We start from the raw sequence: 27,767 nt of genomic DNA, 5'->3' as shown, positions 1-27,767 counted from the left end.
AATTGCCTGCCATCAACATTTGTGGCTAACTTCAGGGCATCTAGCTTGTCTTTGAATAATTGAACCTCTTGCTGCCTACAAACCTCCTCAAATAATTTGAAGTTGTCCTTTGTGTGATCACACCTTATAAGATTCTGAGCAAGGTGTCTGGTGCACCACCGGTGATGTATTTGGCCATAACCAGGAATCTCTTATTCTACGGCATTTAGAATGCCAGCATGCCTATCGAATATCACACAAACATCATGTCCCAGACTAATTACCACTTGTCTTACTAGCCGAAGAAACCAACACCAACTATCCATGTCCTTCTTCCGAACAATCGCAAAGGCCAATGGTACAAGCTGGTCTTCTACATCTGTCTCAATACAAACAAGCATTATGCCTTCAAATTTTCCTATAAGAAAGGTCCCGTCAATTGAGACGATGGGCCTGCAATGCTTGAATGCTTCGATGCTCTGCCCGAACGCCCAAAAGGCCCTTTCAAATACCTGGCTACCATTCCTTGTTTCACCCTCCTTAGGTAAATACTCGAAGTGCATCCTAGGATTTATAGCCCTCATTGCGTTCAACATTACAGGGAGACGCTCATAAGCTTCTTCCTAATTTTCAAATATTATTTTTAGTGCACGCTGCTTTGCCCTCCATGCTTTTCCATACTTGACATAGTAATTGTACCGTTGGAAGATGATCTCAACCAACACGAACACCGTAATGGTTGGCATATGCTTCACCATAGGGCATAACTGCCTTGCAATGAACCTAGAATTGAGCTACAGATGGTTCTCTTCTGCCTCAGCAGTGGCACAAACATGTTGTTGCTTCATTGAGGTAATCTTCCATTTGCCTGCCTTCGTCTTCCTAACACATACTCTCCAACCACACTGTTGTTCTTCACAAGCAACAGTGTACCTCTTCTCTTTGAATGAATTGATGACCCTAAAAGGTCAGTTGTGTACAATGGAGTACTCTTGCAACCATGTTTTCAACTCATCCATGGTAGCAAACAATATGCCCTTCCATATGATGAGGCAACCGCTAACATCAGGCACTGTTGTATCACTTGGCCCACCATCAGCTACTGCCCTGTGACCATGGCTAAGGTCATCGAAATCACCAACTAGTGGATCTCTCTAAGGCAAGACCCTAGACAATATCTCTATTTCCCTAAAATTGAGACGACCAATAGGGCGATCGTCATCAGAGTCTTCGGCCATCTCCTCTACGAAGGATTCATCAAATCCAGCTATCTCTATGTCAAAACGGTTTGTAGCCCTAGCATCACCAAAGTCTTCTTCACCACTAAGATCATCTTCGTCGCTAAGCTCATCCTCAATAGAAAAGTCTCTGCTAGCGTCGTCCAAACCTTCTTCTGCATCACCAATTACATAATCATCATCCTCTTCATCACTATCATGATTGCCCTCACCATCGGCAACCGCATTCTCCTCCTCATTTCCACCGCCCTCAAACCAACCTCCATCATGCTCGAGCGATCCAAACACTTCACCACCACCGTAGCCTAGTTGTGTGACAAGTATTTCTTCTTCAGACAAAGGACCATAACCTATGTGAGCGAGGGAAGATGGGCATGCTTTGAAGTTATCATTTCCAAAGCTAGACTCCTTACTTACTACTAAATCCAAAGATCGCACTTCTGAGGCCAATACAACTGCCTTGTAATCATTCCATTCAGACTCGCTTGTAATTTTGAGCAACCACTTGATCCGAGGACCCTTCGACGACCCAACATCTATGACACCTTCAAACTAAACATGCACGTCTCCTTCATTCCAGCCTAACTTAACCTTCACTCGCTCCACTAACTGGGTCAAAGATGGTGTTTCAGAAAAAATCAACAACTCCTCACACATGTCCAGAAATTCCAAACTATCATCTCTTGTCCTAACAATACAGCCTCCATGATGCAACCTCACTAATTTATCCATCTACAGCCATCACACAACAAGTAGTGTCACATATCAATATATCATGCAAGGTTCAATCCAATAAGTAGAAACTAAAATATATCATTTCATCTTTTTCAACCCCAACAACATAATCATTTCTAGTCATAAAAAATTGAAATCTAATGACCAACAAATAACTAAAATACATACTAACCCTAATGACCAACAAATAACTAACCCTAATGACACCTACAATAAACAAAGAACCCTAATGACCAAAATAACTAGAAACCAAACTAACCTAACATGTTCAACACATAAAACAGTTAAACAACAATGCACTCAATCAACCTAAGCCATACATTTTGCAAATGCAAATACACATATACCAAAACACCATACACCCATGATTCCACATGATTAGATATAATGCAAGCACATCTACGCAGATATATTGGAGGAGGGGAGGGACCATTACCTCGAGGAAGCTTCGGGAGACGAGATCCGGGCACCTAGGGTCGCATTTGGGGGTTAGGGTTTTGTGGGGGCCATGGGGGGAGACGAACAGAGAGCCGGCGCTTTCAGAATGGAGGGAGAAAGAAGGGGGCTGCGGCGCGGCTTCAAGAGTCCAGACCTCGGCGTTGAGTCGGGCCACGCCGAGTCTGGTGGCTCGGCATTAAGTGACCCCGTGCCAAGCTATTGGGCCACAAAGCGTTGTTGGGCCACCTAGGCCGCGTGCCGAATAGTGCCAATAGCTCGGCGTGTAGTCCCACCACGCCGAGGTTGGGCCTGTGGCGTTGGCTGACACAACGCCGACGTGTCGGACCCCATGCGCCACCGTGTTGCCATCGACCGGGGTCGTCCGTGTCGTGGCAAGACCTTGGCGTCGTGTCAGTCGATGCCGACCCTCATACCTTGGCATCATGTTCTAAGACACCTAAAAAATGGTCTATTTTCAGCAAACGTTTTGGCATAGGTCTTTTTGTAAAAAATGTTTTCAAAAGGGACCAAAATGCAAAAATTTCACATCTGTTCCTCTGGTGGGCTCCGCACTACCTACAGGAATCGGTGGCCGAAGCTCTCTAGCCCATGGGCCATCTCCTGCAACTGTGTGGCCAAGAAGGCGCCCAAGCAACCGAAGCAGAGGAACACGACGCTCCGCCTGGGCTGCGCGTCCAGCCAAGCCAGGCACTCGTGCCTGTCGCCGCCCCTCCCTGCGGCCTTGTGGCCGTCGTTGACTAGTGGCCCGATGCAGTAGACTCTCGGCGTCGGCCGGCTGGGTACGCAGACGCCGTCTTCGAGCGCTCTAAGGGTCTAGGGCTCCAGCCAATCGAAGCTATTTACCAGCACACCCCTCCCCTCTGCCATGCGCTTGAACTGGTAGAGCCGGACCTTGGTCGCGTTGCTCTCCTTGTCGTGGATCGACTACAACATGTCCACAGCGCGGATCGGCGGCATGCCCGGGAAGCAGCGCAAAGCGTAGTCTTGCCCATCTCCCGAAACGATGGCGCGGTGGGGTAGTAGTAGGGAAGGTTGAGGAACACAGCGAGGTCGCTGGCCCCGGAGGGGAAGAAGTAGGCGGGGACGCTAAGCTCGGCCGCGACATCGCTGGGAGCATCTATGTCCATGGATGATCAGTTGTCACTGGTGGATCAATCTATGAGGAGAATTGAGTGTGTTAATAGTATTTTCTTTGTGAAGTGTAATATAATGTTTGGTAATGCAAATCGGTAAGGAATATGCCCGAGTCTTGGTAGCGGGCTAGTGGCACATGCATTCGGGTTTGTTTGGTGCAGGATGGTGATGCATCTTTCTCTCAAAGATTTTATGGAACAACATCACTAAAAGTATCTTCTGTTGCTGCCATCACATCACTATGTATAACTGAACTATCGTTGTGATTTGGAAGACTGTTAAAAACAAATAATAGAAGCAGAAATTGTGTAAGCATAGATCACATTATGTTATGGAATAATTAAGCTGAGGTTCTAAAATTTCAATGCCCTCCTATAATCTGTAAGGTTGCAAAAATTTCTATGAAGCCATGGTACATGGTAAAATCGTTTGGCCACCCAAAAGAAAACAAGAAATTACAATAATGAGGGAGTGGCGATCGAAATATATATTGAGTCTAACTGTATGACCTAAAAAATCAAGAAACCATGATTATTCAAAATTCATTGCACTGACATTTATATTTATTAATTGCTTTCGTAAGATTAATAGCAGTCATGATTGGAAACAGAGCACAGAAATAGTCTGTAGATATACAGCAAGGTTTAGCGATGACAAATCATAGTGTCTATACCTGACAACGAACAAATACATAGCGTGCCTTTTAGCGATCATGGATGATAGTGTTTATACCAGTGAACGAATAAATACATGTTGTGCCTTTTAGTATACCTGACCCAAAAATTGTTCACAAAGGTAGATGGGAAAAGGAAACAACAAATACCTGCTGATGATATGTAGCAGCTGTCTCAAGAAACAGTCCATATACATGGCGTGCTCTTTTAGTATAGGGCTTGAGAGTAGCTCTAATTTTGTTGATGAACCTGCCAAAGAAAAATATTCAGTATAATATGCATTGCAATAATCTTGGAAAAAGGGGCAAGATTGGCATGAAACAAAGAAGACTTAGTTATTACATGGTAGGTTTTAACAAAAAGGGACTTTGCTATTCTATTCAACTTCCCCACAAATAGAGCATTTCAGCTGAAAAGTTGAGCTCCATGAAATTGTGTAGTCTAACTGGTTCTTTGAAACCTAGGTATGTATGCACAACCAAAAAACACAGGCATATAGCGGTTTGAAAGTTCTCACTGAACAAAAAGTTCCCTGCTAGCAACTAGTACATGGCGAAGAATGAGAGTATGCTACAGTTTAGCAAAAAGGGACTTTGGTATTCTATTCAACTTCCCCACAAATAGAGCAGTTCAGCTGAAAAGTTGAGTTCCATCGAATTGTGTAGTCTAACTAGGTCTTTGAAATCTAGGTATGTATACACGACCGTAAAAACACAGGCATACAACAAGTTTGCAGAGTCGCAGGAAGTACGTAGAGGCAGCAACAGGCTGCTAGGCTACGGAAAGAAGATATAGTGAACTCAGATAGATTAGTCTGAATATATAGAGAAGCAGATAGCCTCCACAGATATCTCTGAGACCATTTGGACATTAGGCTTTGCATTTTTCTTGAAGGTAATCCATTTTTCTTTAGCTACAGGCATCCATTTGTTCAAGAAGGGAAATGCCATTTTAAGTGGGAAATCCATTTAGTTCATAGGGTATACATGTCAAACGGATAGATAAAGTATCAGTGTAATCTAGAATTTTGGTCCATAAATGAAAAGAACTACAAAGAAGAACTTGAATTGGGAAAGACTATAGGTGTAGGCATACATTCTATTATCTATGAGTAGAAAAGAAATTCCTTGTAACAAAAAGCTACAATATGCCTATGAAGAAGTATTTGAACACGCAGGTTCTTAAAACTGGAGTACCAAGACTGAAGCCATAAATAAACAGAGGCCGCGCAGAAGGCCGGTTAATCTTACTTAAAGAGCACCGCGACAACAACACTGTGGCTGATAACAGAAGCAGTATAAAAGCGTTCACACCGGTAATCCTTGCTAAAGGAATCAAGACCAACGAAAGGGGAAAATTCACAATATTAGGAACCCTAGGCACCGGTGATTTTTTTTAAAAAGGTAGGAAGGCTTTAGTCCTTTTTAGCAAACAAAAGATCTCTCGGACCATCTCATTTTGCTAAACGACAATGAAATAATAAAATATATGAATGTTCTCATACTTTTTTTTACCTAGCATCCTCGAGTCTTTTCATTGAAATTAATTTATCTCTTTAGCACAAGCAAAATAAAGGTACGCAGAGAACAAAACGAAAAATGACCCAGAGAAAAAAAGATGAAAGATTATATGTAGAGGATGCAATAATTGGCACTTTGGCAACATCTTTTCAATTAGTGTACAATTATATATGGACACATTGAGCTAATTAAGTAAAATGAGAGGGAACATGTAGACATAATCAATGGAGAGCACACACCTTCCATTTCTGGAATTTCACTTTGTTGTTGCAAAATCCTCCACCAGACAACCAGCACCCTATTTTCAGAAACTGGAACCCAACCTTAGTTTAGCCCCAAATTAGAAAAAGGTAGTGATACAACCATTAATAGAAGGACAGCAATAATTGTTTAACCTGCATATATATACTTGGAAATAGAAAAAAGATGCTACTTCTTGTTACTCAATGTAGATGGAACCAATAATCATCGTTGTGTTCTAAATCAAGTCAATCTGAAGCTTCTAATTAGATCAGTTCCTGTGGTATGACAATAAAACTAACTACCTCATAAAGATGACATGACTGAATGGGACGTGCCTGAAATATTATCTTTAAAGGTTGGCATCTCCATGAAAACATTGAATGTCCTTGGTCTCTCCATATATTCAGCTTAAGAGGCCAAAAAAAATATAGGCCCCTGCATTTTTTTAGAATACTGCCCAAAGAACCGATCAAAGTTTGTAAGGACTATAGTGTAGCATGAAATGAGGCGTTTAACGCCACCAAGCATCCATGTTTAATGCTCTCACCTATATCCGGAAGAACTGAAGCTTCCATTGGTGTCACTGGTGTCGACGTACAATATTATTTCACGTGCTGTAATACGAAACCTCCGGAGCTGTAGCTATTGCAGTCGAGTGCTCTGTGGGGAAACAAAAGAAAATTACAGTAAGAACACAAAATCATCTTAGTGCAGATCACAAAATCACGAAAACTGTAGTGACATTTCTTCCTATGTGAGGATGCAGATGTAGTTACCTTCAAATAGCTTTTAGGACCTGATGCCGCTGTTTTACAAAGGAAGCAAGGTTCAATGCGAAATCATTAAGAACTATATTATGAAAGGAGCGCTACTATTCTGAGACAACATCGTACCTTTCTATGGAGAAGGAGGATGCAAGAACATGGTAACAGTAGTGTTTATACACCAGCCTGCAACAGATGAAGCAGAGGATAAAAAATTCATGGTACCCTTTTCCAATCTTCCTGATTCTCATCCCTGATCCCCTAATTTTAGCAACTGAAAAGACAAATAATAGCTTTATTTTGAACCCTAATCCCTTAATCCTAGCAACTGAAAAGACAGTAATGATAGCCTCTTCCATAGCAACATGTCATATCAAAGAAACAACAACCATAGAACCAGCTCAACATCCAGTCGATCGATTCCAGCAGGCAATCGGACCAATCAATCCCCAAAGTAATGACCCAGCAGCATCCCCATCTGCTGAGTAGTGAGGGCAAGGGCAGTGGTGGTTTTACCTCGCACTGACACACATTGCTATGGTCTGAGAAAAGCCAACCTTTGAGGACAAGCAATACTGTAATCACCAAAGAGAGAAGGGGATAAAAGTGCTGCTGAATTCTGGATAAGCTGTGTGAATGGAAGCACAGGTCGAAGGTAACTCCTTGATAAACTACGAAAGTGTCTACATAAATGATTACGTACTATATATATGTTACTTTAAAGGGTGTAAAGAAATGTCTAGATACCAGTGTTTTCCTAAATGCTAAACGGTAAACAGTCGGTCACCTACCGTTTAGCCATTATTCGAGCAAAACGTCCAATTAAACGGGCTAAACGGCCAATTAAACGGGGGTAAACGGGTGATTAAACAGAAATGGCGCACCACCGTGTAGCGTTTACACGGTGTTTAAACGGGCTAAACGACCGTTTAGGCGAACAGTGCTAGATACTATATATATGTTACTTACTGACCTCTGCATGCACAATTCCTTTTATGCGGTATAGCTACAGTGATAAAAATATGGCTTTTTCATTGCATATCTCATCCACGATATGCAGCACAGAAAGGTAAAAAAATTAAAAGTGCCTCTCTTTTTCCTCTGCATATCTCAATGAAGATCCAAATCAGGAAAACTGTAACAGAATATCAAAGGTGTCAAACTAAAAGGATGAGATGGTAAAGTGAATAGGGAGATATCTTACCTTTGTCTACACATCGAGTGGAGTGAAGGCATGGGGACTGGCGCCGTTTAGATTGCCGGAGATGCTGCCCTCGCCTCCATCCCCAGGAACCGTGGCGAAGACATGACATGAGGACAAGCAGCTAGGGTTTCGTCCACCACAGTAGGAGACGTGGATCGGCAGGAGCAAACCGCGTCAGGGGCACCCGAGCCGGTGGCCACCGGAACGGCCCGCTCGCACCGTGTCTCTCCCAGGGACGGCCGCTGCGGGGGCGCACGGGCGGCGCTGCGCCGTAGCCCGAGGGAGGCGTTGCCACACCAGCGCGTCGCACGGTGATACGGCGGTGTTGGGCCCCGGTCTGCACGCCGCCACTCCGGGAGAGAGGGAGAGGGAGAGAGGAAGAGGCAGCGAGGGCAAGGGCGAGGGCGAGAGCGGCGGAGGCGCTGTTCCGCGGGAGACGCATCGGGCAGGATCGGAGGGAGAAGCTGGAGTAGATATTTTGGTGTCCAGATTCGAAGCAGAAGCAGAAGAAGCTACAAACGCCGACGAGAAGCCGCTCTGGACAAAAGCGTCTCCAAGCAAGCTGTGCCACTGGATGGGAGATCGAACGGCCAAAATAATTTGGGGAGACACGGCAGCTAGTTCTCTCCGAGAAGCTACCGGAGAATATATCAACTCTGGGAGAGAGGGAGAGGGAGAGAGGAAGAGGCGGCGAGGGCGAGGGCCAGAGCGAGAGCGGCGGAGGCGCTGTTCTGCAGGAGATGCATCGGGGCTGGGAAGGAGCAGGATCGGAGGGAGAAGCTGGAGTAGATATTTTGGTGTCCGGATTCGAAGCAGAAGGAGAAGAAGCTGCAAACACCGACGAGAAGCTGCTCTGGACAAAAGCGGCTCCAAGCAAGCTGAGCCACTGGATGGGAGATCGGACGGCCAAAATAATTTGGGAGTCGTGGCAGCGGGTTCTCTCCGAGAAGCTACCGGAGAATATAGGGTTAAATTAGTGGAATGCGCGCACGCCCGCGCGCGAGAGCAAAGGAGCCTAGTTGGATTTTTTTTCATGGACATACACTATGCTAGAGTGACACAGGGAACTTCAGAATAGAACTGCACAAGTCTATGTATGGCCTACTGGTCTAGAGTACTACATAATATGAATTGAGCAAAGCCTAAAACTATCAATCTGTAAATATTTGTCACATACAGTCTGTGAACTGGAATTGGAAAATAGCATCAAACAGAGGGAGGTAGATGATACATGGCCTGCTTAATATTGCTATTAGGATCCAAGAGCAATGGATGGAAAAATAGAATAAAAAAGGATGAGGAATGTAGCTGAAAGAGCACTTCCTGTAGATTTATCTTAGGCATGTTTCATCTAAAAAGAATGCATTGGTTTCACTGGTCCAGACAAATTTTAGTAAATACAATAACTTAACATGTAGAAGAAATTGCATGTGCTTTGGATTAACAATGCTTGATAGAATCTTTTTTTCCTCGATCAACAGGCAGGATATCCTATGTAGAGGAAAATAGCAACAGACCAGCATATATGAGAGGAAGCGCAAAAATCGATCAGCAACAGACCATCAAATGGACAGATGTAGCGGCAGCTGGTGCGAGCTTCTAAAGCAGCCAGAAGGGTTATAGATGACCTTTTTTTGTTTTGACCTAAGGGTTGTAAGTAAAATTGATTAAAGACGTGGCATTGGCTTACCTGTTGGGCAATAGCTTTGACCTTCGAGTAATTTCTTGCATGGTGCATCTGTATGTTGCCCTGATCTGTATTTAGCTAGAGCTAAAAATCTTAGATGAGTTGAATGGGAGGGCGCCGCCGCCGCCGCGCGCGTCGACTATAACTGACTGCTGGTCAGCGCACCAAAACATTAGTTCGAGAAATTTTCACTTACAATTCAGCATAGGAATCTAGAATAAAATAGCTATATGAATGCATGTGTAAGTGAAATAAGACATGCATGAAGGTTCAGGAGGTACATTAGATCAAAATAAAAAAGATCATACAGAGGGCTACGCTACATCTATCTGTGTTAGCATTATGGGTGTTTTGTGTGAATGGCTAAATGGTTTATTTAATCTGTGAAGCAAACAATAAAGACTGGACAATCATATGTCTTTGTTGAGTCATAGCTATTCTGGTAAATAGCTGTAGAAGAACGAAAAGAGTAACACACTTTATATCTTGGCTGAAGTCACAAATTCGTAAGCAAGTCATGAAAATGCAGAGAATTATATGGTGATCCATAAACATTTGAAGTCTCAATAGTTAATCATGGGTATATACTTAAGAGAAACGAAACAAATTGACCACAAGATGCAAAACATTGCATTCAAAATATTCTGATTTTTATTGGCAGGTTAGGCAGTGGCTCACTATTTTAGCAAACCTATTGCATAAGACAGTGCTTGTTCGACGTCTTCATTGTTTATGAATGATGTCTATGCTGTACATTATTCTTTCTAACAGTATCAACTGGAGATATTAGTGCATGTAATATTAGGCTCTAAGTTAATAATATGGTGCTCTAGGATTTTGTGGCTTGCCAAAAGTGCTCTACAAATATTAAGAAGGATTTAGAAGCATTAAAATATGGCCATATATTTTGAAGCTGATCTTGTAAGATCCAAGAAAATAAAGGACTATTTCACTGTTATGAAGATCTTAACCTATCAGAAAGCCTTGTCTGCGTCACAAGACAGGTATAATATGAGAGCATTATCTTATATATATTGACTGAAATAAAAAAGAAGCACTATGTTTTTAAATTTTGCAAAAAAACTGGGATGAAGAAACATTATTGGCTTCTTACTTTTCTACATCATCACTAATCCACAGGCATATCTGTATGGCAAGATGCAGCATCTGATTACTCGAGGAGGTGCCTATAGGGCAGTGCATCCACGTATACATTTCATCAAAAATCTTGAAGGCACTCGCCCAAATATTCAGGGTAGAGGAGGCACCGCTAATGAATTAGCACAGTAATGGATGCATTCAACATGTGCTTTGATTATGTTTGAATCATAAATTGTCTGTGACCTTTATTGAAACGAACAAAGTATGAATTGGAAAACACAAAGAAGAAAAACCAACTTACAAAACACATGCTCTCCCTATACATAAAACCAGAATACATAGTTAATCTAAGAGTAAGCTAACAATGGCACCATGTCGGGTAAAAACAAAAAATAAGTAGGCAATCTAAGAGAAAACTAACAATGGCACAGACAAAAATATTAAACATATATTTCAGGAGACATGAAGTCACTAACCAATCCTAGGAGCCCCTGGGGCGCAAAGCATCCACAGGAATTCAGATCAAGATAATCAAATTGAGACCTATAAAGACCAACAACTATAAGCAATCTGATGCTAGACACACATCAGCAGATACCACATAGGAAATCTAAAAGAATAAGAACATAGAGCAATCGAAAGAAAGGACTAGGTCACCTTGGATATTGCTAGATTTCTAGAAAAAACCCCTTGTCTTCCTTGACCACCTTGCATAATATAAGCATCAGTAACCAGCAAAGAGAAACAGGAAACCTGCAAATTCTCATGAACGTAGAAACTAAGAGAAGCACTGAAGCACTGACAGCAGGTTCTAGAGATGAACGGTGCAGCACAGATGGGCGGTTCAAGCTTATATCAATCTCTGAAAGATAAACTTTTTCACAGCATATAGTAAAAGGTTAAAAGCAGCAAGGTTCATGGTTTTGCCTGTAGTTGTAGCCTACTAAACAAATAGCAAGCATCAGAGTAATTACCGAAGGTATGTCATTTGTGATATGTCCAGCACCAACACCAAAAACTGGGAGACCTCTCAATGAGAGACGAAGGCAAAGAAAAAATTATCGAAACAAAGATAGAACCATAAGGGAATCTTTGGTAGCTTTCTGATTAGCATAAAATCTTAGCCATAACTAGTTCAGTGCAAAGATCAAATCTAGATGATCGACAGACACCGATGCAAAGGGCTATAAAAACAGAAGGGTAGTAAAATGAAAAAACAATAATGAATAGGGTAACAGGAGGCCTCTAAACAGGACCAATTCAGTGCAAAGATCGAAGTTGAGCTGATCACATGTATGGAGCATTTTTAAATTCACCGCAATGACAATAATATATGTACTGAAAATCACTATCATAAGCAAGTGGATTTGCAAGCAAGTGTATGTACTGAAAAATCACAAGCATAACCAATTCAGTACAAAGATCAAATGCAACTGATCGACAGGACCTTAGGTCCAGATGTTCTAGACCTGCAAGAAAAAGGATTTGCAAGAATGTGGACAGAGATGGATAGGAATAAATACATCATTGGCACTGAGGTGTGGTCAGTAATAGAACAACGAACAAATTATGTGAAGTAAAGACATCACTGACAATGGACCTATGGTCAGCAACGAGCGCACAAAATGTAGCAATTAATGAAAACAAAATAACACATGCAAAAGTGAATTACTAAGATACAATGATATAGTCATCACAGAACTAATGAAAATAGCAAGAATCATGGAAGAATGAAAGAACTAACCATCATTGCACAATTCCATTGTCTCAGTCTAAAAAAGTTCATCATCCCACAACCCCAGAACCTCAGTAAATAAAATATAGAATGAAACAACTAATCATCATTGTACAATGAAGGATACCAGTTTTGCACATGATCCACGTATTTAAACACAAGAGAAGGCAGGCGTGAAAGCTCTAGTTTAGTTTTGGTTAATTGATGAAACTTTAAGTGCTAACCTAGTTTATCAAAGTGATTATGAGATAGGTAGAACTACTCCAAGTGGTGAAGCAAATGAAGATCATGACATGATGACGGTGTTACCATGGTGATGGTCAAGTGCTTGGACTTGGAAAAGATGTAAAAGAGAAAGATGAAAGGTTCAAGGCAAAGGTATAAGTGGTAGGAGTTTTTTTTATTTTGGTGATCAAGACACTTAGAGAGTGTGATCACATTTAGGTTTGATAGCCATACTATTAAGAGGAGTAAAACTCGTATCAAAATACGGTTATTAAAGTGCCACTAGATGCTCTAACTCATTGCATATGCATTTAGGATCTAGTGAAGTGCTAACACCCTTGAAAATGTTTGTGAAAATATGCTAACACATGTGCACAAGGTGATACACTTGGTGGTTGGCACATTTGAGCAAGGGTGAAGAAGATAGAGTTGAAAAGGAGTTAGTCATGCTGGTCACAGAGTGATCGGATGCGTCCGGTATGGCGGCCAGACGCGTTTGGTCAAAGTAATGCAGCTCGGTACTAAATTGCAGAGAGTGATCGAACACGTCCGGTCGCCATCCGGTGTGAATCAGCGAGTGTCGGTGTTCAGCGTAACAGTTGATCGAATGCTGGGAGCGCTCGGTCCGGAGTGACCGGACGCTGCGTCTCCTACGTCCGGTCTGGAATGATCGGACGTGTCCGGTCGGCCCTAGGAGCTCTCTGGACTCGACCAGACGCTATGGATCTATGTCCGGTCATTTCTAATAGTGCGTATGGTCACAGGTGAGTGTGGTAGCAGCAACGGCTACTTCATTTTGAATTGGACACATGGCGGTCAAGTAGCGACCGGACGCGTTCGGTCGCCACACCGGACGCGTCCGATATACACGGCCAGTGCGTCCGGTGCACATGGCCTGCGAGTCTGGTCGATGCGCAGTCAGCCCAATAATTGAGCCAATGGCTCTATTTGTGTGGCTCTCTATTTAAGCCCCATGGCTGGTTCAAGCTCACCCTCTTGGCCATTTGCATTGACATAGCAACCTTGTGAGCTTAGCCAAAGCCCTCCCACTCATCTCCATCATTGATTCATGATCTTTGTGAGATTGGGAGTGAATCCAAGTGCATTACTTGAGTGTTTGCATCTAGAGGCACTTGGTGTTCGTGTTTCGCTGCAGGATTCACTTGTTACTCTTGGTGGTTGCCGCCACCTAGACGGCTTGGAGCAGCGAGGATCGTCGAGCGGAGATTGGTGATTGTCTCCGGCTCCGATCGTGGTGATTGTGAGGGGTTCTTAACCTTTCCCAGCAGAGAGCCAAAAGGTACTCTAGTGAATTGCTCGTGGCTTGTGTGATCCTCATCTTGTGTTGGTTGTGTGGCACCCTATTGAGGGTTTGGCGTGTGATGCCAATTAGCGCGTGAACCTCCAAGTGAGTGATTCGCCACAACGAGGACTAGCTTGCCGGCAAGCAAGTGAACCTCGGTAAAAAAATAATTGTGTCAACATTTAATTCCGAGGTGATTGGTTTTCATTGGTATTCATTCTTGTGATTGATTGGTTTATTCCTCGACACAGAGGTATAACCATTTTGCTCTCTCTCTCTCTCTCTTTACAGTACCGCAAACTAGTTGTCAAGCTCTTTAGTGTAGCTAGTTGTGAGAGCTTGTTAGTTTGGTTAGTGTGACTCTTTAGTTAGCCTTTGAGAGCACACTAACTTAGTGCAGTAACATAGCCATTGTGTGGATAGAGACTATAGAAACTAGAATTGTGGTAGATGGTTTACAATTTTAGTAGGCTAGCGCAACACTTGCTTCGCCTCATAATTGTCTAACCGGTTTGCTAAGTGTTGTTGTAGAAAATTTTAATAGGCTATTCACCCCCTCTAGCCATTAGGACCTTTCGAGATGCAAACACCCTCCTAGGGGGATGGACAAGATCCTCATAGTGAGGAGAGGGACCTGAGGGAAGGGAAGGGGGAGAAGGGGAGAGAGCGCCCCTCCGCCATGCGCAACAGGGCAGATGTGCCAGTGTGGGGCTCCTCCAACGATGAAGGCCGGCGAGCTAGATCCACACACATACCTGGCCCGACACTGGCAAAGAGAGCATGCACCCAAGAAATTGGTTACTCCCTGAGCACATGATAAGTATACAGATCGTGGGCGCACCCACAACGTAAAGAAATTGCATGTAAGGCCTGCCAAGCCACTGCACACTGTAGGCACAGCTTAGTGCAACTCATAAATTTCATTATTCCTGTTAGAACAAATAATAGAGAATCAATGTGCTATCATTGTAACAAGGGATAAAAAGGCCTTTCAAAGAGAGAAGTGTCGACAAACCAGGAAAATAACCTCACGTCTAAATGATCGCTACAAATGCTATATAGTAACTCATGTATCAAATTGACGTCATAGCGGACACAACTACTACCACCCTATAGGCTTTTTCCATATTGATTTTATGCATTTCCTATTTCCATGTCAAAGGTGTGGTAACCACTGAAATATACCATCAATCAGTTTGTTGGCAGAGGCGATAAACTTTGTTAATAAGCAAAATAGGATCGCTTGAATGCTAAACGACAGGAAACACGTGAATAGGAAGGTAAAGAAAAAAAGGAAAAAACAATGTACTCACCCAGAGGCAATGGCTTGTAGAATGACCATTTCTTGGCTGTATCACTACTAAACGCCAACTGGGCACGACACCTGGAGGAGGAAAGCAATTAGTGTTTCCAGCTTGGAATATGACACTACCAAACCAAAAGAACTTTACTGATTCAGGACATATCAGGATGGCTATGATCTTTGATGTATGAAAGTAGAGGAACATCAGATCATTTGTAATGAGCAAAATAAAATTGCCACAAATAGAACTAAGTGGCAATAATGTATGAGTGGGAAGCAAAGCATTAAAAAGAAGCTCTGACCCAAACATATTGGTTGTAATGAGTGGACAACAAATGCTCTGGGTACATACATTTCTCTCAGCGGATAATACTTTGTATGATAGATTACAGGCCTTCAGATCTCAAAATTGCATATATACTGTCTTTTGATCCACTTCTAATGTCAACGTAGCTTATGTCAGTTATCTGTTAATGCTTTTGCTCATATTTCCAAGATTTCAGATATTGGAATGTGCAAGGTGTCGACATTGAGCTAGAAACCCGATGTACAGAAAGCGCAAAAACAATGGATAAGAACAAAAGCTGAAAGATATATACAGAGTATGCATACTTGGTAGCACCTTTTCAATTACTCTACAATCCTAATTAAGTAAAAGCAGAAGCAACATCAAAATGCAATTAGTGCAAAGAAGCACACAAGCTTCATTTCAAGATTTTCACTTTGCTAGTGAGAAACCTTCCACCACGGCCCTGTTTTCAAAAGCTGGACCTTACTTTGCTTTAGCCCCAAACTACAAAAGGTAGTCATAGAGCAATCAATCAAGAAGGACACCAAGTAATTGTTTTTTCATTTAGAATGAGAGGTTATTTAGCAACCAACACATTCTACTATGAAGCATCATCACAGTCTATTCTTATCAATGCACAAGGGACAAAGCACCTTTCACAATCTATTATTGAGCTAATTAAGTATACTAACCAAGAGGCACAAGACAAACTTACCAATGCAATAAATGGTGAAACCGGTCACCTTCCATTTAGGATTTTTACTCCACTGGGAAACCCTCCACTATCATCTTGGTTTTTAAAAGACAGATCCTGAATTTGCTTTAGTCTCCAAATGAGCCCTCTGTAAACATATTATATCTATTCATCTTTGTTTTCTCCAATCTTTTGCTATTTTTTCCCGTACTGTGAACTGCATGTATAGTTGATCCCTAGGCAGTACTGTAAATTGCATGCATATTGATCCCTAGGCAATAGCACACATAACAACTGAACTCAAACAATACTTAGATTAGTAGACACATAGGAAGGGAAGAGAAAGGGCACAGTAGGAAGGGAAGAGAAAAGGGTGAGCGTACCAGGAGGAGCAAACACAGACTGACGCGGCCAGGCAGCCGCGCCGAGCTGCGCCCACAGGGGCCGCCGCCAGGGGGCGCCCGTGCCGGGGTTGCTGGCGCCAAGGGCCACGGCCCCGGGGGCGCCCGTGCCGGGGCTGCCGCACCATGCTGCGTGCAGCCGGAGCCGTGAAGCACAGGCAGCTAGGGTTTCGTGTAGCGCACGCGGACCAGCGGGAGAAGGTTGCGCTGGGGTGAAGCCGCGCCAGCGGTGACCGCCGGGTCCTGGTCGCACGACGCGCCTGTGGGGGGGAGGAGCAGGGCGGCCGCAGCGACGCCCCGGTAGCGCCGATGGCCGTTGCTCTTGCCGCATCGTGAGGGAGGGAGGGAGAGAGAGCGAAGAGGAGATAGTAGGGGAAGGAGAAGCTGGGGAAGGAGAAGTAGAAGCCTGATATATATTTGTCTCATTGGATTCGGACAAGAAGCCAGAGAAGCCAAAGGTAAGCAGTGGAGAAGCTGTAGAAGCTAGAGAAAACGACGACAAGCCGTTGTCCGCATAATCCACTCCAAACACTCAGAACCACACGATTGGAGATCTGATGGCAGCAGGATTTTGTGATGACGTGGAGTGGTGTTCTGTGGAGGAGCCCTATAGGTATTCTAGGGGTTAATTAGAGTAGGCAGCTAGCTTTCGTATTCCCCCATGATAGTAGTTGTTGGCGAGAAGGATATTTCGAAATCTCAGCTGCCATTGTTTAACGTTGCTCACCCGGCCCGCGGTGCTTTGTTTATTTATATTAAACAATTTGGATCTAACCCCAACACTTCTCGCCTCTACCAGCATACCGGCTCTGTCCCTCTCCTCTATTTTAACCGGGGATCTTGCCGATGGACGAGGAACGGGGAGCCGATCTCTTTTTCCTTCGTAGCTTTAGATTAGGTGCGTGGATCCTTGTTCAGTATGGGAACAAGGAAAATGAGAGGGGGTCAGTCTGGCCAGATAAATACGAAGACCAACAAAATGTATACATATATAATTTAAATATTCATATAATCATAATGTTTGCTGTGACAACACATAAAAATGAAACTTACTGTTTTTTTATTTGAGCCTCACTTTACGCGTCTTCATGGCATAGAGATAATCTATAATGGCATCTGTTGTGAATTGCACTGTAAGTTTTTTCTAAATATAGATTACCAAACAATCCCTCAAAAGCGCATCTTCCATTTTATTTCGAAGCCTTGTTCTGAAAAGCTTCATTGCAGAAAATGCCCAGATGTTGCAGTTGAAACCGGAAAAGGACAAGTTGAATTAACCTAGAAACTAGAAGAATTTCCTACGCGTTGCCGCGAAAATTTCTTAGAAATAAAACCATTGTATGTATTAATTTGAGCTACATGTTTTGCATTGGTTCTAGTCAAAATTTGTTAAGCTAATGAAATAATTCAACAAAAAGTATCACAATATTAGATCAAATTATAAGATGATAGAACGTGCTTTGAGGATGCAACGTGCTCGTTTTGGAGAGAGATAAACGATCCATCACCTAGCAATATATGTTTTGTTGGCACATATACATACAGAGTGATCCTATACAGTCCACATTCCTGAATGCTTAGTAGAAGAACATAGAATCAATATACCCTAAAGTTCGAACAAACATACGTGCTATCATCTAAACTAAATTAAGAGAAAACAAATTATCAGTTAAGAAAATCCTTAAATTTGTGTATTACAAAAGCATAGAAAAAGAAAATTACATAATAAAGAAGAACTTTGAATGTTTGGAAAAAAATAGAAATGCAGATTGCCAATAAAATGTTGGATATGGCTTCTTCTACTGTACAAAATATTATCGATTGAGGCCACAACACTTGAGAGGATCTCTCTTAAAGCTTGCAACACGGAAGGGTTATAACAAACAACTATAATTAGTTAGTAAAATCATCGTAATCCTTAACTGACTGAATCGGCCGCTTCACAAGTTCACAGAATTAAGAGTCGCTGTACATATGCTGCTGGCATAGCTGAGATGGACCTAATTAAAAGGCAGACTGGTTCTTTTGGAATATCAGGACGACATGTGCTTACCGGTTTATAAGGAAATCCCAGCATGAAAAATTGTCAATGACCAAGAGCGTGCACAGTTGCACAGAAGTAGTACTTGGCGTGCTGTAGACAATGGCATATCGGCTTGGAGAGGGCTTGCTTCCGCTAACTACTGATGCTAAAGCAAGAGATTGGAAAGAGGAATCGATGTGCTGCTACTGTGCTACATATCTACTTATTTGAGAATGATGTATGAAAGAGGGACTGATCGAGGGAGCTTGACTCTTCGGCCCCGTTCGCTTGTCTTAAATTTGGCTTGTTCGGCTTGTTTTTTTCAGCCGGAACAGTGTTTTTCTCTCACAACAATTCAGCCGGAACAGTGTTTTTCAGCCTGTTTCAGCCAAAGTTCAGACCAGCAATAATTGCGTTGTGCTAGTGCCTTGGTGGAGTGCGGTTCCCATGGGAGTGGAGGATTCGAGTCATGGATGGGGAAGGGTAAGAGATAGTCAAGTAGTAGCTTAATTAATCCAACATGAATGATGCATGTGTTCGTTTGGTTCCAGCAGGGCAGTGGACGGCCGTATCAATTCGTGAAAAAAAGATTGGATGGCTGAGAAATCTTAATGACATGGTGGGAGATAATTGGACATTTTAGATAACGATGACGTGGAATGCTGTGGCGCAAGATAGAACCTGTAGTGGGGTTTTGCTTTATAAGAGATATAGATATAGATATCATCCATGGTAGATGTAATCTTTTGTATCTATTGAAGAATCCCATTGAATTCTTCTTACTTATTCTCCTTCTCATATGCTCTCAGAGGAGAAATGTAGCCAGTAATCCTAACTGGAAATCCGACTGACTCCAAATCATATCCACAATAATATCGTGAGTAGCATGCGACCATCCCATTTGAATGCATGCGTTAACCACATCTTGAGGAGAAGTTAGCTCTAGATCTTCATTACGTGGTAATAAAAAAGCTAGACAGTATATGCATATTCCTTGATTTCACACAGCCTATAATAAGTTTAGCAAGAGCCTTTTCAGTATGAAGAAGATTCCGATCAGTAAGAAATTGGCTTTCTGCACGCAAAAACAAAACCCCTGTCTTGCCAGGATCAAACATTATTCTATATCCGCTTTTAGATTTCCAGAGTCAATTTGTATCATACTTTGCGCAAAAAAAAATGTATCAAACTTTGTTTCTGTAGACCATTGCAAAAGAAAACACCAGGTTTTCGTTGCTGATGCAGATCGATTAAAAACTTTGCAGCATCATCCATGTCATTAGATTTGAAATGTAGGCTCAATAGACTGTCATAAAAGTGCTGGTAGTACTGAAAAAATGTCAAAGATGTTAAAGAGTCGATGCTTCTTTTCATGTGTATCAACTCATCTCGTTGCTCAACCATCTCAAAGATACGGCTAGCCATCACAACTGTATTTACATCGGCCACAACTCCGACCAATGACATCAGTTCCATTATTTTCTGGGCCTTGATGATGCATTTTAAGTTCACGCATGACTCCAAAATCATATTGAACAAGGTGGCATTGTTGATCCAGTTTTTTCATCTCCTGATTATCTTTAACTTGGTCCAAGAAATTCTCACAAGCCTCAATTAGAACATTGGTGGCGAGACAGGATCCTACCTGTGACTTCAACATATGCAGAAACGACATGCTCAGCATATCAACATCAGGAAGCTTTCTACTCTCCAGTATGACCCTCAGGACCATGGAGGCATCTGTCTCTCGCAAGCGCCAATGCTAGCCTCATCAGTGAGCTACAGTTGAGAAGATTGTTGTTATAATTTGATAAACTTTGAGAACATGTTAGTTGATCTCCACTAATAGACCCGGCCCTTGGATCCGCGCCCTGATCGGGTGCGCCCAACCTTAATATGGTTGGTGGACTCCCGTCGTACAGCGCCATAAATAGGAGGTGGGGGCCGGGGCGCTCGAGTCACGAGGTTCGCCTGAGCCGCGTAGCACCCCACCTACAGTTCTAAACCCTAGCCGATCAGAGAGGGGGCGCTGCCAGCGACGGGAAGCGCCGCCACCGCCTCTGCATCTCGCCGGAGGACTGCTACGACGCCGGGCTGCCCTGCGGAGTCTACACCGACCCCGGACGACACCGCTACTCCACTGCCACCGGGTTATCGCCAAGCATTGCGATGGCGAGCCCATCTTCCTCCAAGGCAGCCGATGGTTTGCACCCTTCACCCCTCTCTTTCTTTCGTTCTATCTACTGTTATTGCACTAGCAGATGTTCTAGGACTCACGGTTTTATTCAATAGCAAATAGACATGCTAGTTCTATGCCTAGAGATCCTATTTTAAGTTCTACAACGGTACCAGAGCTTCACTGGGTATAGATCTAGCGTATAGGATGAGAAAACCGAGTAGCAGCTAGAAGGAGGTGAGAGATTCGGTTTTCAAATCTAAAGAGAAGAGGGTCACCGAACCCTAACCCTAATCGGGTGAAGAACAGAGAAAAGAAAGGGGTCTCAGCACACGAAGCCGAACCCTAACCCACGAATCAAACTCAGGGAAGAACAGTGAACGAAACCCTAACCCTAACCAAACCCTAATCTCGATCCTAACCCCATCCCCAACCCTAAATCGGATAGATCCGAGAAGAGAAGAAAGGAAAATCAAAGAAAAGAAAAGGGGAAGGGGAAGAGGCCTACCTCGCTGCCGCACCGTGCGGCCGCCTCGTCGGCGCGCTCACCGGCTGGGGAGTACGCGCGCCGGCGAGAGGGCCGGCGCTGGCGCTATTATCGTCTTACTCCGTGCCGTCGTGGGACTAAGACAGAGGAGGAGAAGTGGCCAGGTCAGATCTAGGGTTTTGGAGGGGATCAGGGCACCGCCGCCCAGATCGCTCGACAACGGCGTGCTCACCCGCTGGGGAGCGCGCACGCTGGCGAGGGGACCGGCGACGACACCATCTTTGCGCTTGCTTTTGCTCGGCTGCTCGGTGCTGCTGCTCTGAGGAGAGAACGGAGCGAGGTGAAGAGAGAGAAAGGCCAGCATAGAATGGGCTAGGGTTTCACCGGGGTCATCGCGGCGTCGGCTGTTGTACCGCCCGAACCGAGTGCGCGCCCGTCGGATCTGGATGGACGGAGCAGATTCACTGGACCCGAATTTGGCCCAGGCGTGATAGAGCGCCAGGTCGCTTTCCCGGCCCAGGCCTAGGTTGCGGCCTAGGAAGGGGTTGCGGGCGCGCGCGCGAGCTGGGCCGGGTTGAATTAAGTCCAGGTCGAATGAACAAGAACGAATTGAGCCATTTTTCCCTTTTTCTTTTTTTTTTCCAGAGAATTTAGTTTATTTCTTGGAAATAGATTAATGGCTCAAAAGAAAATAGCAAAGAGGAGTTTACTTGTGGGTAAAAATTCATAAATTATGTGTAAGTTTCCGCTGCTAAAGAAATAGTTTATTCTCCAGTTATTTTGAACCAACGTGATATTTAATTGAAGAAAAAGAGATTTTGACATGATTATGATGTTGTTATTTTCTGACCAACGTTGTTGATAACAATATCATAATTTTAATGATTTTATGCATTATTTTTATTTCTGCCCAACGGTGATGTAGATTTAATGCATAAACAGTTGTATGTTTTAATTTTGACCAACGTTGGAATCAAGGCATGCAATTGTTGTTATTATTTATATTCTCACTCTATATGAATTGTGTTTTCAGGCAGATATAACTTGATGGGTTATATCAAAGAGATCTCCACTCTTAAATGTGACAACTACACGGAGTAGAAGAAAAAGATTGACCTAGCCTTCATCTTAGCTGAGGTGGACTGGATAGTCACCTCACCGTGTCCCACTGAGCCTGTGGCACCAGTGAGGGAGACAAACAAGGCTGATGCCGCTTAGGCAACTAGAGAGAGGGATTTTACATCTCAAAAGATGTCCTATGACCTTGAGCATAGGAAGTGGGTCGCTACCAACACGAAATGTTTGGCTGTGATAAAGAACATGATTGAGCCTACAATTGTAGGCTCAATCCCAGAGTGTGACACGGCCACCGAGTACCTCGTTAGAATAAAGAGTTAGTTCACTGGCTCTTTAAAGACATATGCTACCCAGCTGATAAAACAGCTGGTGATAGAGAGGTACTCTAGAAATGGTGGCATAAGAGAGCACATACTAAGGATGAGCAATTTGACATCTAAGCTAAAACCAATGGATCTAGCACTCAAGAAAGAGTTCCTTATCCATCTGATTTTTGCTTCCATGCCAAAGGAATTTGACACTTTTGTTGTCAACTACAACATATAGCCCGAGAAGTGGGACTTAGAGAGGCTCATGGCTATGTGTGTGCAAGAGGAGAGAATAAAAACTGTCAATGGTGGCACTATCAATTATGTGAAAGACAACAAGAAAAAGAATACTAATGCTAACTCCTCCTCAAAGTCAAAGGGAAATGGTCCTATGCTGCATCAGCCTCAGCAGAACAAGTTCACAGTAGAGAAAGACCAGTGTCTCTATTGCAAGAAGATGTGATATTATAAGAAAGATTATCCCGATTACTTAAAGATGATCATGGCAAAGAAAGGTGAGAATATTATTACGTTTATAAATGAATCCCTGTATATACAGTATTCAAAATCTACTTAGTGGATTGACTCAGGTGCAACTGTTCATATTGCTAATTCTTTACAGGAATTCCGTTCGACGAGGACTACACAAAGAAGAGAAAGACACGTTAAAGTTGCAAATAGAGTCCGAGCAGATGTTGAAGCCATTGGTGATCTTTCTCTAGAGCTTGCTGATGGCTTCACACTTTTACTTAGAGATGTACTTTATGTTCCCTCTTTATAGAGAAACTTGATTAGTGTTTCATGCTTGGACAATGATGGATATGATTGCCATTTTGGAAATGGCTAATGTAAGATAACATTTAATAATGTATGTGTTGGTCTTGCTATCTTACAAAATGAACTTTATTTGTTATCACTACGTGATGATGTGAATATTGTATGCGATGATGGGAACGTTGCGTGCGACAATGAGAATGTATCCTCGTCTACGGATGTAAACAGAAAATGAAAGAGAGCTCACGATGCGTCGTTGAAATTATGGCACTATCGTTTAGGCCATATTTCGAGAGGGAGAATAGAAAGACTAATTAAGAATGACATTCTTCCTCCATTAGACTTCTCAGATTTAGAACAATGCAGAGAATGCATAAAAGGAAAGTATGTAAAGAAAATTAAGAAAGATGCCAAACGAAGCGCAGGAATTTTACAGATTATTCACACAGACGTCTGTAGTCCGTTTCCTGTAAAGAGTGTGGATAGTTATGATTCATTCATAACATTCACAAATGATTACTCCCGTTATGGCTATATTTATCCAATCAAAGAAAGAACAGAAGCATTAGATAAATTTAAGATATTTAAGGCAGAAGATGAAAACCAACACAATCTAAAGATTAAGATAGTCAGGTCTGACCGTGGGGGAAGTACTACGGTCGGTATACCCCATATGGCCAAGTTCCTATACCTTTTGCAAGGTTCTTACAGGAGAATGACATAGTAGCCTAGTATTCTACACCGGACGAACCTCAGTAGAATGGAGTAGCTGAAAGACGCAATCACACCCTGATGGATATGGTGCACAGTATGATAAGTTACTCCATCTTACCGTTGAGCCTGTGGATGGAGGCGTTAAAAACCGCCATTCATATTCTCAATAGAGTACCAAGTAAATCGGTGCCCAAAACACCATATGAGTTGTGGACAGGAAGAGTACCCTCACTAAAGCACTTACGTGTGGGGGGAGTCCTGCTGAGGCTAAAGTATTTAACCCAAACATTAGGAAGCTAGATCCCAAAACAGTAAGTTGTCATTTCATTGGCTACTCAGAAAAGTCAAAAGGTTTTTATTTCTACTATCCAGACAGACATACAAAGTTTGTGGAAATGAGACACGCTGTCTTCCTAGAGGATGAAATGATGAAGGGGAGCATGGTAGCTCGAGAAATTGACCTTGAAGAGAAGCGGGTGTATACGCCCACTTCGATGATTCATGAGCCATTTTTCTTACTACCTGCTGTCGCTGCACCGATAATGCAAGATACTGTAGTGTCAGCACCTGTTGTTATTCCACCTGTGGCAACAATGAATGACGATGAGGAACCTATTCTTCAGGATCCTATAGAACCTATTGCCACACATGAGGGGGAGCAACAACAGCCTCAAATAGAAGATGTGCCAAATGTGGAGGCCCCTAGAAGGTCTCAAAGAGTTAGAAAATCAGTTATTCCTGCTGACTATGAAGTATACAACACTGAGGAATTTCAAATGGAGGATAATCCCACCTCATTTGAAGAAGCCATGAGAAGCGATCATTCATCAAAGTGGCTTGAGGCCATAGAAGATGAAATGAAATCTATGAATACCAATAAAGTTTGGGACTTAAAAATAATTCCTAAAGGAGTCAAAACAGTAGGCTGTAAATAGGTCTACAAAACAAAACTTGACTCTCAAGAGAATATAGAGATATAAAGCGTGACTTGTGGCAAAAGGCTTTACACAAAGAGAAGGGATTGATTACAATGAGATCTTTTCTCCAGTCTCATATAAGGATTCCTTCATAATCATAATGGCATTAGTGGCATATTATGATTTAGAATTACATCAGATGGATGCAAAGATAACATTTCTCAATGGGGACTTGGAGGAAAATGTTTACATGGCACAACCGAAAGGTTTTGTCATGGAAGGAAAAGAACGAATGGGATATCGCCTAAAGAAATCCATTTATGGATTAAAACAAGCTTCAAGACAGTGGTACTTGAAGTTTGATCAGACAATAAGAAATTTTAGGTTTAAAGAGAATGTAGAGAACAATTGTGTCTATGCAAAGTTTAAGAATGGGATGTTTATCTTCCTTATCCTGTATGTGGATGATATCTTACTTGCTAGTAGTGATGTCAGTCTACTACTAGAGACGAAGAAGTTTTGTCCTTAAAATTTGATATGAAAGATCTTGGTGAACCTTCATTCATTCTAGGGATCGAGATTCACTGAGATAGAAGTAAAGGGGTATTAGGACTATCACAAAAGACATACATAGAAAAGATCTTAAAGAAATTCAATATGCACAAATGTAGTCCCTCACTTGCTCCTATAGTCAAGGGCGACAGATATGGGGATTTTCAATGCCCTAGGAATCAGTATGAGATCGATCAAATGAAAACGGTTCCATATGCTTCAACTGTCGGAAGGTTGCAATATGCTCAAGTATGTACGCGCCCTGACTTGGCATTTGTTACCGGGTTACTTGGCAGATTCCAGAGCAATCCTAGAACAGAACACTAGAAATTAGTAAAGAAAGTCTTGTATTATTTGCAAGGAATGAAAAGCCTCATGATGACGTATAGAAGATCAGATTCACTCCATATAGTGGGATATTCAGATTCTGATTATGCGGGAGATGATAGAAAATCCACGTCTGAATATGTATTCACTCTCGCAGAGAGAGCTATTTTATGGAAAAGCTCAAAGCAAACCGTCACTGCATCGTGCACAATGTATGTCGAGTTTGTAGCGTGTTATGAGGCAATAGGGCAGGTGAACTGGCTAAAGAAGTTTAAACCCGGTTTAAAGGTGGTTGACGACATCTATAGACCACTTAAGTTATACTACGATAATAATCCGACAGTACAGTATACTCACAACAATAAGTCAAATGGTGCTACCAAACACATTGACATAAAGTATTATGTTGTGATAGATAAAGTCCAGGATTATGTCATAAGTCTTGAGCATATAAGTACCGAAAAGATGCTCGCGGATCCGCTTACAAAAGGCTTACTATCCAATGTGTTCAGAGAACATATAGCCGGCATGGGTTTAAGAAAAAGCCTATAATTCCTAGACAAAAGAAGACTCAAAGTTAAGTATTTATTTCAGAATAGAGTGACGTGTTGTAGCTGTTAAATTTATCGGCAATTGACCATGACGATGAAACATGCTCTATGCGCTAATCTATAATGGAATGAACAAAAGTAAATGATATAAAATTAAAAGATGGTAGTGAGATCAAGGGAGGAGAATGTTAGTTGATCTCCACCAATAGGCCCAACGGTCTATTGGCCCCTTGGATCTGCGCCCTGATCGGGGGCACCCAACCCTAATATGGTTGGTGGGCCCCCATTGCACAGCGCCATAAATAGGAGGTGGGGGCTGGGGCGCTCGAGTCACGAGGTTCGCCTGAGCCGCCTAGCATCCCACCTACAGTTCTAAACCTTAGCCGATCAGAGAGGGGGCGCTGCCAGCGACGGGAAGCGCCGCCACCGCCTCTGCATCTCGCCAGAGGACTGCTACGACACCGGGCTGCCCTACAGAGTCTACAACGACCTTAGACGATGCCGCTACTCCACTGCCATCAGGTTATCGCCAAGCATTACGATAGCGAGCCCATCTTCCTCCAAGGCAGCCGATGGTTTGCACCCTTCACCCCTCTCTTTCTCTTGTTCTATCTACTGTTATTGCACTAGCAGATGTTCTAGGACTCATGGTTTTATTCAATAGCAAATAGACATGCTAGTTCTGTGCATAGAGATCTTGTTTTATGTTGTATAGAACCATGTCAAATGCCCTCTGAAGCCCCCTCCGACTAGGCATGTAGGACAACGACATGATCATACTACTATTCAGTACCCGCGACTTAGGAAGACCAATAGACCATGAAGCTTCTTGTAATTACTCAAACATTGCAGCGCCTGTTCGACATTTCCATCCCTCATAGCACATTCCATCTTCCTCAAACAGAGTTTCACGGGATGGAGCCTCCCATGGCAGAACCTTACTGGTGCCGGTGCTTGCGGAGATATACCTCCTCCATGACCAATAGCCATTGTCCTAGAACAAGAACAAAAGCATTCATCTTATTGGCCACAAAAGCAAGCCAACTATGCACAAGTATGTATACCTCAAACTGTTTCCATGCAGTGTGTTCTTACAGGCGAGGTAGCTCTGGTAGCTTGAGGGAGGGACGCGAGGCGCAGGTAGCGGTGGCACGCCAGACACAAGCTCCTCAT

The 27,767-nt window shown here is 42.9% G+C and overlaps 2 pseudogenes; both read right to left on the bottom strand.

The window, feature by feature from the left end:
• LOC136544355 (anthocyanidin 5,3-O-glucosyltransferase-like) overlaps nt 1-7,712 on the bottom strand; it is a 16,045-nt pseudogene extending 8,333 nt beyond the window's left edge.
• LOC136544354 (pentatricopeptide repeat-containing protein At4g17616-like) lies at nt 3,736-27,767 on the bottom strand (annotated as a pseudogene).

The sequence above is a fragment of the Miscanthus floridulus genome, chromosome 3, assembly GCF_019320115.1.
Source record: "Miscanthus floridulus cultivar M001 chromosome 3, ASM1932011v1, whole genome shotgun sequence".
Classification (NCBI taxonomy): Eukaryota; Viridiplantae; Streptophyta; class Magnoliopsida; order Poales; family Poaceae; genus Miscanthus; species Miscanthus floridulus.
Note: the sequence above shows the minus strand (reverse complement) of the source record. Positions and strands in the feature narration are given on the sequence as shown.